Consider the following 11,683-nt stretch of genomic DNA (forward strand, 5'->3'; position numbering starts at 1 on the left):
AAAATATAAAACAATCCATTGTGTATTGGGGGTAGAGAAAAGGGAGAATCATAGGTTTGCAGAATTTCAGTTAAAAGGATCTCATTGGCCATTTAGTTCAATCTATGCCTGAAAAGTCACAACAGAGTGACAAGTGAATGAATTAATGAAAAAAACATTTATTAAGCATTTACTCCATGGCAAGGCAGTTCTGTTCTCAAGGACCTCACACTCTAATTATGGGAGATGACACCTAAAATAAAGTTTACTGTAGGGCAGATGGAAAGTCCTGGAAGTCCAAAGGGTCCAGTCTTGAGGAAGAAGGCAAGACCTGGGGATGTGTAGGGTGCATTAGTAGCCCAGCTGATAATGCCTAGAGTCTGAAGTGGCAGAGACAGATCAGAACCTGGTGGTTTTCTATCTCATCAGAAGAAATGGAATTGTTGACTCCCATCTCATTTGAGCCCTGTGAGCAGTCAAGTAGCCTAGGTAAAGAGCAAAGGAAAGTGGGAAGTCTACCCTTCCCTTCTTACTGGTTGTGACTCTTTAAGTTGCTTAATGAATCTGATCAACTAGTCTTTACTTCTTTGCTATCCACTGCTTGCTGAGGGAGCCCATTCCAATTTTGGATAGTTTAGATTGAAAACAAGGTTTAATTTGCCTCTTCAGTTTCTACCCATTGCTTCTGGTCCTGACCTATGGGCCCAAACAAAACAATTTGAACCCATCTTTCATATAATAGCCTTTTAGATATTTGAAAACAACTATCATGTACCCTCTGAATCTTCTCTTGATCAAACTAAACATTCCTAGTTCTTTTTACTATATGGCATGAATCTAAAGCCCTTCACCATTCTGGTTGCCCCACCCTTGATATTCTCTGTTCTAACAATGATTTTCTTATAAGGTGGTATCCAGAACTGAACACAGTACTCCAGAAGAGGACTCATCAGGGTAGAATACAGTCAAACTATCACTTCCCTCTTCCTGGAAACAATGCCTCTTTTAATACAGCCAAGGTTGCATTAGTTTTTATTGGATGACATATCATGCTGTTGACTCATGGAGCTGACAATCCACCACAACCTCCATGTTTTCCAAACTACTAGCCATGTGTTCCCCATCTTGTACTTTGAAATCAGTTTTTGAATCCAAGTGGAAGACTTTATCCACATTTACAGCCAAATATTTATTGAAAGATGAAAATAAAATATAAGCTTTTTTTACACTCTTTCCATTCTTTAAAACCTCTGTGTATCATAGATTTAGATTTGGAAGGTACCTTAAAGGATGTCTTATACAATTTTCTCATTTTACACATGAGGAGCAGAGGCATAGAGAGATTAAATGACTTGCCAAGATTATACAACTACTAAGTTTTTCTGAGGTGGGATTGAACACAGGCCTTCTTGATTCCAAGTCTAGCATTCTATCAATGCTATGAGCTCTACTACTCAGTAAAACTAATCTTTCTAGCTATCCTTTTGATCTCCTTCTCTCTAGCTACTTCCAGGACCTTTCTTCTGTAGTTATCTACTCATGCATCTTTAGTTTCTCTTTTATTGCTGGCTCTTTCTCATTTGCAAAGAAATACATTAAAATCCATCTCAGGGTCTACCCTTGACCCTTTTAATCCATGTCCCTCCATCCCTTCACTGCTAAATTTCCTAAAAATTTGTCTGCATTCAATGCCTCCATTTCCATTTAACCCAGGGGTTATGTAAGTTTGAAAAAGGAGTTGTCATTATATTTACAAGAATGAAGGAAAACATCAATGAAACTTAAAAAGAAATTAAGAAAGAGATAGGCTGAGTTCTGCATTGTTGCCTGTATAATGAGAGAGAAACAGAGAGGGAGAGGTCTCAAGGACACTGAATGGCTCCTCTATGGAAGATTTATGGAAAGGAATTACAGTGAATGAAAAGATATGGAGGCATTACAATGTGCATTGTTGGTGGATACTATGCTGATGAACTATGCAAGAATCAAGTAAAGCATAAAAAAGGTAAAAATGAATGAGAAAAGAGACTCAATAACCTTAAAATATTGACATTTCTATATGGAAAATATGCCATGTAACTTGTCATATTTGTGGTGCCCTCACTGTAGCTTACCATACCGTGGCATACCTTTGCTCTCTAAGACCTTTTACACCAATGCTCATACTCACCCTTCCTTTTGTAAGTGATACTCTGCTTTATAAATTGAGAACTAACATTGATTGATAAAGAGCTTTTGAAAGGTAAAACACTGAGTGAGATGTAATGGGCTGGTTGATTATTCAGCTAGAAGTCTGGGAATGTAAATTCTAGTCCCGACTCTTGAAACAGTGAATTGTGTACTGTTGAGTAAACATTCTAACAGTCTTCAGTGACCTGATTTGGCTTATGGGTAAGTCTGTCCAGGTTTCCTGGACATCCTTTCTTGGAGATGCTTTCATGGGTTGGAAACTAAGTGACTCTAATCTTCCTGTAGGCTTACAACGTGGATGATGTTCTGTTGTGCCGAGAATTAGCGAGCAAGACCCGGTATATAATTTGGAAGTGGATTTTATTAGCCCGCGACTACCCGGGGTGAAAACCCAAATCAAGCAGCCCTGATCAGGGCTAGGGCCAGGGTTGATAAAGGCATAAGAATTAGGACTAAAGGTCAGGGTTTTCCCCAGCGGGAAGTGACAGAAGCCAAGTTAGCAATTGGTCAATCCTTAACTTAAGGCCATATATGATTCAGAACAGGGTGGGGGAAGATTTCCTTCTTGGTGGATTTTCTTTGGCGGGCCTTCTTCTTCTGTGAAGAAGGAGAAAGATGAAATGGTGGGGATATACCCAAGATGGAGGATACAGAGTACAGCATAACAGTTCCAGCAGACATTCACCTTCCCTGATGATAGAGGGAGGTGCATGATGCAGAGGATAGAGGGTTAAACTGATGTCAGGGAGACCTGAGGCCAATTCCTGTCATAGGAACTTAATTGTTGCCTGATCTTGGACAAACAACTTAACTTTCCTCAGTCTCAGTATTCCTTTCTGGAAAACAGGTGTAATATTTGCACCTGCCCTAGGGCTTTGTTGTGAGGATCAGAACAAGTATATATGTAAAGCACTTTCAAAATCTCGAAGCACTTCATGAACATTACTTATTGTGGTTGCTGTTATATTATTACTTTTATTATACTAATCATTATTATTTTGGTTGATCAAAGCATACGGTGTATCAAGTGCCATAACATTAACCTTTGGAAATTTGTAGAGGTCGAGTAGGGTCCCCACCTGGACAGACAGAGCTGACATGACTCCTCCAATAACAGCCATGGACTTGTCCTGCTCCCAGCAGCTGTAGTTAGGGATGAACTGGCCCAGCCCAGACAGCCACCTTAGGGAGCTCTCCAAGGTGCTCTCATCACTGTGGTAGGTGTTGTAGGGGTGGAATCCCAGGGAAATGTTGGACAACACATTGGGATCCCTGTTAATCTCCTCTTCAGCAAACAATAGAGCCAGGGCCTGCTGGTAATTTTTGTGCAGCCATCGGTGGGGTTGAGGGAAGAGTCATAAAACATCAACACAGCCTTCAAATAGAATACTTTTCAGAAGAATGGATTCCCCAGCCATGTGAGTCAGAATTAAGAACTAACTCCAACAGTTCATTTGTATTTAAAATACCCTCCCCAAGTACCTTGTTCCTTATATTCTTCCCTTGTAGTGATTCCTGAGATGGTGAGGGTTATTGCCTTTAAGTTACTATGTTATTTTGCCTGCCTGTGTCACTCACTCATTCTACAAATAGATAGTAAGCATTCCCTATGGACTAGATACTGTAGAGGATCTGGATTTTCCTTGACCCTAAAAGGACTATGGTATGGTGAGAAAGAGAGAATAGATACACCAATAAGTGGAATAGGAGGAGGCATAGGATATCTTCAAGGTGAATGTCACTGAAATCTAAGAAATTTGAGCCCAGGGAGGCCCCATCCCCCTGAAGAAATGAAGGGAAGCTTTATGGAGGGCAGCATGGCCCATGAAAACTTATGACTTTTGATACATGGGTATTTGGGGAAGAGATCCTTCCAAAATAGGATACGGGATATAGAAATCTATCTTGTCCTACAGGAAAATAGAAGGGGGGGAGATGATAGAAGGGAGGGCAGATTGGAGGAAAGGGTAATCAAAATACATGCTGTCCTGGGCTGTTGTAGGCAGGGGGGGAGATGGGGAGAAAATTTGAAATTCAAAATTTTGTGGAAGTAAATGTTGAAAACTGAAAATAAATAAGATTTTAAAAATAATTTTAAAAAGAGAAGGCATTGTGGGTTAATAAAGGTCTAGTAAAGCTTCAAAGAAAAAAAAGAGACCCTTCCAAGAAGAGGAAACTAATCAAACAAGCTCACACAATTGTGGGAATAGGAGATCCCACATGTTTAGGCCCCCAGTATCTCACTCAGGTCCTGTCTGATATCTCCAGTGAAAGGTGAGGCCAGACTGAGCCTTCCCTCCCTCCTCAGTACCATACTTTACCATACCATAGAAGAGCAGAAAACCAAATTCATTTCAAAGATTGTGACTTTGTGCCAGGTCTTTAACCAGGAAGCCAATAGCAAAGAATATGGACCACTCTTGTTCTTGGCAATGTTTTTAAAACGTGTACAACCTAGTGAGATTTCTCAAGCAGTTACCACCTCTCAGACAAACTGGGCTTGTTTTAATGGAGGCAGAAGGTGAACATGATGGAATCCCACCTCCTGGCTACCTCAATCAATGTGATAGGAGGAGGAGGGGAAGGAGAAGGGGAAGGAGGGGGACAGGAAGGGGAAAGAGAAGAGGAAGAGAAAGGAGAAGGAGGAGAAAAATGAAGAAGAAGGAGAATAGGAGAAATAATACCAGTATTTCCCAACTTCTTTTTGAACTGATAGATTGGGTCCCCAGAGAGCAGCTACTACCACTCTCAGTAGTACTTCCTGTTGACCTTCCAGGTTGTCTTGGGCTGCAGATTTGTTTCACTCTGTCGTTTTGTGGGTTCTGTAGCTCTAGAATTTGTTTAGAGTCATCTTTACAGGTATTTGGAGGAATTTGGGGGAAAGAGCTCAAGCATGTTGCTGCTTTTACTCCACCCTCTTGGCTCTACTTTTTAAAAACCCTTTATGTATTATATTTCCCTATTATAGAGTAACCTCCTTGAAGGCAGCAACTGTCCAGTTTGCTTGGATTTGTGTACCCAGACATTATCACAGAGCCTGACATATATTAAGAACTTAATAAATTCTTCATCTGCCTATCTATCTGTCTATCTACATATACACATGTATATATGTATACATATGCATGCACATGTGTATATGTATATTTGTATATACATGTGCATATACGTGCATATGTCTATCTTCCCATCTTCCTAGCCATGTTTTATCCCTCATTCTTCTGTAAGCAGTAATCACATGACGTGATCACACCATGTGCCATCATACATGTGAAGTAGAAAAGCTGCCAGCTGGAACCACTGATTCAAGTCCGCAGGTGTCAGGATTACTAGCATTCTCACCATTTGTGATGAACCTGTTATGCCTGTAGATTTCCTTGATGAGGAGAAAGTGGAGTTTTAGGCTTCTCTATTACTTGGACTCAACTGCACTTGGTGAGGGAAAACTGTCTTCACTTATTGGTGTCCTCCAAAGTCTTGCCAGAGGATTTAACCACTTTTCCACTCTTACCCTGCCATTCTGCTCTCCACATTGGAGATGGCCTCAGTCACTTACTGTATTTAGGCTCATAGCTAGCCATGCTTCACTTGACTTGCTACTCATTTCCAGGTTACCATCCCTTTAATTGTCCGCAGTAAAATATAGTTCCCTGGCCACTACTCTTGTACATGTATTGTCTCTCTATTGGAATATAAGCATCTTGAGGGCAAAGACTGTCTCTACTTTGGTATTTGTGTCACCAGCATGTAACAGTGAATAATAAAATTCATTTTCATTCATTCATTCCTTTCATGTAATTATTCATTCATATCACTCTCCTTGTCCTTCCTCCCCCAGGCCACGTGATATGCCTGTGATCAATGACAATATTGAGATAGCCTGGTCTCCCAACCAGTGACTTCAGTCTATCCCAAGGTTTGTATTCCTTCTTTTCCTCTACTGAATTTAACCTCACACCCTAGCATGCTCAGTTACATCTCTGATGTCTTGTGCTTAATTACCTCTGGTGATCCCTAAAAATAGAATACTTGTCATGGGGATTCATAGACACATACGGGTTCACTTACATTCTGAGTGGATAATGCTTGTGCAGTTCTCTAGGGGGCAGTAATGAGTAGTAGAAAGAGCTTTTGCTTTGGAGTCAAAAGACCAGAATTCACCTGCTCTGTATTATGTAAATGCAGGGAAGTCATTCTACTTTCTTGGGCATTAGGTTCTTCACCTCTAAAATGAAGGCATCAAATCAGATTACTTCTAGAGTCTTTAGCAGCTCTAAACTCTTTATCCCCATCATCAAAAAAGCAAAACATGTATCTCCAGATTGTGTCATTATAGCCTTACTTATGTAGGAAATAGGAATCTGCATGTGTCTCAAAGACTAGTCATAGGAGAGCAGAATTCTATCATAAACCTATAAGACAGAGGCATCTTGGAGGATCTTTTTTTTAATCTCTAAGGTTGTAATGCTATGTCTCTGTCCAAAGAGTGAAGAGAGAAGTAGAGGAGGGGATTTGTGTGTATTGCAGTAGCTCAAAAGGAATATGAGATCTTCAAATTTAGAGACATCTCAACTCCAAATGTTTGTATGGACTATTTGTGCCCAACTTGTGGTAGAGCACTCCAAGCTCACATTCAGCCTGATCAGCCACAGTTGGACATTGTAATTTGATTCCAACAAAGTGATGTCATTTTGGTCCTCTTTGAGAGTGAAGGAAAACAACCAAACAACCAACAACTTTAGACAAAAACTCATTCTACTTCAAGTACCCTTGTAAAGTCTATTTAGTGTTTCAATTTTGTCTTGAGAATAACACTTCTTGTTGTGGGTTGGGGCCATCCTTCTGATTCTAATTCAGTGGAAAATGAAGGAAGGAAAGAATGGAAATAGAGTCTTCAATCCTCAGAAACCTAACAAAAGACATCTCAAGACAGAATTCAAAATTTTGTGGACTACCTGAAAGCCATAGGAAAAAAACAACCTAGACATTATCTTTCCAGAAGTGATCAAGGAAAACTGCCTTTGGGGGAAAATAGAAGCTGAAAGAATCCATCAATCACCTCTTGAAAGAGATCCCAAAAGGAAAATTCCTAGGAATATTGTAGCCAAATTTCAGAGCTCCCAGGTCAAGTGGAAAATATTGCAAGCAGCAAGAAATGAAAGTGATGCAAAAAAATCATGAAAAATGAGTCAACAGCTTAATAAAGGAGACCCCCAACATACTGAAGAAAATAACACCTTAAAAAATAGACAAACCTAAATGGCAGAAGAGGTCCAAAAAGTCAACGAGGAGAATGCCTTAAAAAGCAGAACTGACCAAACGGAAAAGGAGGCTAAAAGCTCACTAATCTCAGTTACAATGGTGTTGTTTGTACAAAACCTTTTAAATTTAATGTAATCAAAATGATCCATTTTGCATTCCATAATGTCCTCTGTCTCTTGTTTATTCCTACGTTCTAGGTTTCTTCAGAGATCTGACAGGTAAGCTATTCTGTGCTCTTCTCATTTTCGTATGGTATCACCCCTTATGTCTAAATGATGCACCCGTTTTGACTGTATCTTGGTAGAGGGTGTGAGATGCTACTCTGTGCCTCCTTTCTATCATACTATTTTCCACTTTTCTCAGCAACTTTTGTCCAATAGTGAGTTCTTATCCAGAAGCTGGAATCTTTGGTTTATCAGACCAATCCATAGTAGATAGCCATAATCACTGACTGCTGTGTCTTGTGTACCCTAATCACCACAAGTACAATTTTGCAGTCTATTTCTTCCTGTAACTCACTTCACTTCCCCTCTAAGAACTTGGTGTATATGTGTTTAGTAGTGATATTACTTCATTGTCTATGATACTTGTATCAAGATGTAATTTTGTTCCTCATCTCTTTTAATTAGATCTATTTTTGCTTTTGTTTTTCGTTAGTTGATTTTTTCTTTGTTTTGCAGGATTTATTCATACATGCCTGAACTCATTTACTCAATCTGGAGGCCATATTTCATTCTATTGTTAATGCTTTCCCTATTGAGTTTTCTACTTATGCTCTTAGTGTTTGGGTGCTCTTCTGGAGATCTCTATAGATTTATTTTTCCCCTTTACATTCCCTCTTGCTCACTTCCTGACTTCCTCCCATCTGAAGATGGTTTTCCTAAGGATTCATCTCAAAGTGTCTCAGCCTTCTCCCATGTTGGGGAATTTATGATTTGGTTACCCAGGTCTCTGCCCCAAGTCATTTTCAGATAGACTAAACTGGCCTCAGCTGGGTGCTGAGATATTTCTGTCAGGCTTAGTGGAGGGTGACGTAGCCCCAACACTCTTCTCAAACCTATAGTCATCTTTATGGCACTGGAAAGAAGGAGTGGTGACTAGAGGATGGGAATGGCATTTGTTGTGAGCTTATTTGTTGGTCCTTGGGTCAGCCAGCACAACCTTGCTGCTGGTAGTGTGGTAGGTGGAGGAAAAGGGCTCAGGAGAGATATCAGTTCATTGTTTTGCTTTTACTTTGTTTTTAGTTCCAGATTCCTAAACCATGGAGATAGCTGAAACTGATTTATGTTGTCAAATAATTTCTATTTTGGAGAAGCTTGAGAAGTCATAGGTATTAGAGGAAATGCCTAGTCCTCCTATTTCTTGGTCACATGACTTGGAAGTGGACTCTTCCCCGCATACGGGGGGGCATTTGTGGCATGTTGGGTCCCAGTTCATGGGGGAGATGTTATATTGCTACAGTTCTTTGCGTCTTTTCAGTCAATGCCTTTGCCTTCAACTATTTTTTCCTCCGGCTAATTAAGATAAATGCCCCATTAGGGATTAGCTGTGGATCTAGGAGTGTAGATCAGCAGAGAATTTGGAACTTTGGGGAAATTGGCTCCTAGGAGAAAAAGTTCCAATTACTCAGTCAATAAGCATTTATTATAAGCCTACTATTGGGTAAGCACTAGGGATACAGAGAAAGTCAAAAAGCAGTCTCTGCCCTCCAGGAGCTCATAGTCTAATGAGGGAGATAATATACCAACAACTATAAACAAGTAAACTACAGACAGGATAGGTGGGAAGTAATCAAAAGAATGAAGAAAGATCAGGAAAACCTTCCTGTCCAGGGTGCAATTTTAGCTGGGATATGAAAGGGCCAAGTGAGAATTGGAGGAGGAGCCTCCAGGTCACGTGTGGCCCTCTAGGTCCTCCAGTGCGACCCTTTGACTGCATCCAAACTTCACAGAAAGTCTCCTTAATAAAAGGATTTGTTCTGTAAAACATGGACTCAGCTAAAAGACCCGCACCCAAGGGCCTTGAAGGCCACATATCACCTTGAGGCCATAGGTTCCCCACCCCAGGTTCCGGGGATGGGCTACACTGTGGGTGTGCAAAGGGGATCCTCAAGTTGTCTAGTATTGCAAGGATCCCATGAGGGCTGGAGGAGAGTATTTTTTTCTTTTGTTTTCAGACTCTGATTAGGCAGTTTGCGACATATTTCTGCTTACTCTTTATTTCAGTTTTTCAAGAGATCCATGTCTTAGGGAGGCTGGACCTTTGCTGATGCCTCAGATGTACGCAGCGATGTCCTCCTACTTCTATGCGTGTGGGTAGGGTCAAGCCTCAGGCTCTGGATCAGCCTGGCAGTCTGAAGTGGATGGGGGGAGGGGCTGCCTCTTTCCCCACGTAAGCGGCAGCACACAGACTTGCTCCTCTCTCTTGCAGAGAGGAACAATCCTTTCTAGCCATTATGAGAGGCCTCCATTACATTGTATGTTCTCAGTTCTCCTCTGGTTTCTTGTAGGACACATCTCTCTTGGAGCACAGGTTCTGTTGAAATTAAATCTTTTGACCAGGGACTGGGGTTCCTGGATTCTGTTGACATTTGAACTTTAAGCCGTTCTTATTCCACTAATACACATGCTTTTGTCCTCCCTCCTCACTTTTTCTTTCTTTCTTCTTAATCCTAATCTTGAATTGTCTAATGGGAAACCAGAAACCATGCCAATGAAAACTTCGCCTTTACCACTGGACACCAGTGCTTTTTTTTTTTTTACTTTCAGGTCTGGAAATCTTTCAGAGCCTTTCACCTAGCTCATTGGTTCCCAAGGTCTGAGTCAGAAAGGGGCTAAGATTCTCCATGATCTTCTAAGAGGCAAGATCCTAGCTCCATTAACTTCCTCCAGGAACCTCTAGCTCTATCAGCCTTGACAAGCCCAGGCTGCTGGATTCTTCTAGGCTGTGATTTTTTTCCTAAGTAATATTACCTGGTGTTATACGTCATAGGAAGATGAAAATTACAGGAATGTACTTCTTTGAAGAAACAGCATTTACTGACCTTTGCCGGGAGAGGTCACTGTTGGACAAGCTGGGGTCCCAACTGAGCAAGGAGCTAATGCCCCAGAGGCCCTTCAGCCTCTGGTGTGTTGGAAGCCAAAGACCAGCCTGCAGGCACTGAAGAGAGATAGAATAAGGGGAATATCTGCATGCCTGTGAGCCATGGAGAATAAGAGAGCCTGTGGGTGCCAGCCCCAGCTCTGTGGTCTTTGGAAGAAGAACAAACAGGCACATTTCCATAAGACCTGGGCACCCTCTCTCAACCTGCTGCTCACTTTGTGCATAGGTCAGGGTAAATCCTCTGGGCTTATTGTGCAGCAGAAGGAGGAACCCTTCAGAGCAATGCTCCTGGTGTGTGGCCCCCTTTTGATTTCAGGGTCCAGTTGTCAACCTGGGGTGTTGTTGAGGGTTTGGGGTGCTGGGGACCCAAAAATACCAACATGCTGGGTCCTGCTCAAATGAATTCAATCCAAGCCTTCTTTTAGCCAAAGTAAAACAAAGTTTATTAAAGATTTGGCATATTGGGTTGACTCTTAAGAAGCCTTCCTATTTGTGACACTTGTATTAACAAGCAGGCCAGATACAATCTGAGCTAGACTGAGTCTGATCTAGACTGAATCTGAGCCCCTTCATTCATGAAGACAAGCAGGCTCTTATATACAGAAAAACTGGGGGAGGAATCTGGGATCTAGTAGTCTGGGGGTTCCAGGGATGGTCTTGATGGGAGTGGTCAGTAGCCTGGGGTGTCTAGAGGTCTTGATGGAAATGACCAGTACCCTGGGGTGAATAAAGATTGAATCTAAGGAGGATCTTGATGGGAGTGGCCAATAGCCTGGAGAATTGGGATTTTGATAGGATCAAGGGTGGGAAGTATAACAGAGATTTGGGGAAATCCAACAGAGATTTGGGGAAATCCAGAGAGCTTTCAAGGTGTCTAGGTCTAGGGCCCTATAGGCAAATGGAACCAAAACTCTTTTGGGGTAAGAGACAAAGGCCTTGGCTTGGGCCCATACCCTGTCAGGAGTCATCTCTCTCTGTGTGCCCAGGAGGGTCAGTCACAATGACCTGTGGCTGGAGTATCATCACCAGTAACACTTCTGTCCGGGTCCAGCAGGGACTGGGACATGTTCCTCAGGGACTGATAGTTGGCATTACCACCAGGTGCCCTGGGATCCCTGCCCGGTTCTCAGTGAGACCTAGGATCTTGGTA

At 41.7% G+C, this 11,683-nt stretch overlaps 1 long non-coding RNA gene across 1 annotated transcript in view; it reads left to right on the forward strand.

The window, feature by feature from the left end:
• LOC140534560 (uncharacterized) overlaps window positions 1-11,010 on the forward strand; it is a 24,095-nt gene extending 13,085 nt beyond the window's left edge. Inside the window, exons 3-5 of the long non-coding RNA XR_011977363.1 lie at window positions 6,008-6,085; window positions 7,629-7,649; window positions 10,200-11,010. This is a non-coding gene — a long non-coding RNA (uncharacterized lncRNA). The remainder of the gene's footprint in view (window positions 1-6,007; window positions 6,086-7,628; window positions 7,650-10,199) is intronic.
• The last annotated feature ends 673 nt before the right edge of the window (window positions 11,011-11,683 follow it).

This window comes from Notamacropus eugenii, chromosome 3, assembly GCF_028372415.1.
Source record: "Notamacropus eugenii isolate mMacEug1 chromosome 3, mMacEug1.pri_v2, whole genome shotgun sequence".
NCBI lineage: Eukaryota > Metazoa > Chordata > Mammalia > Diprotodontia > Macropodidae > Notamacropus > Notamacropus eugenii.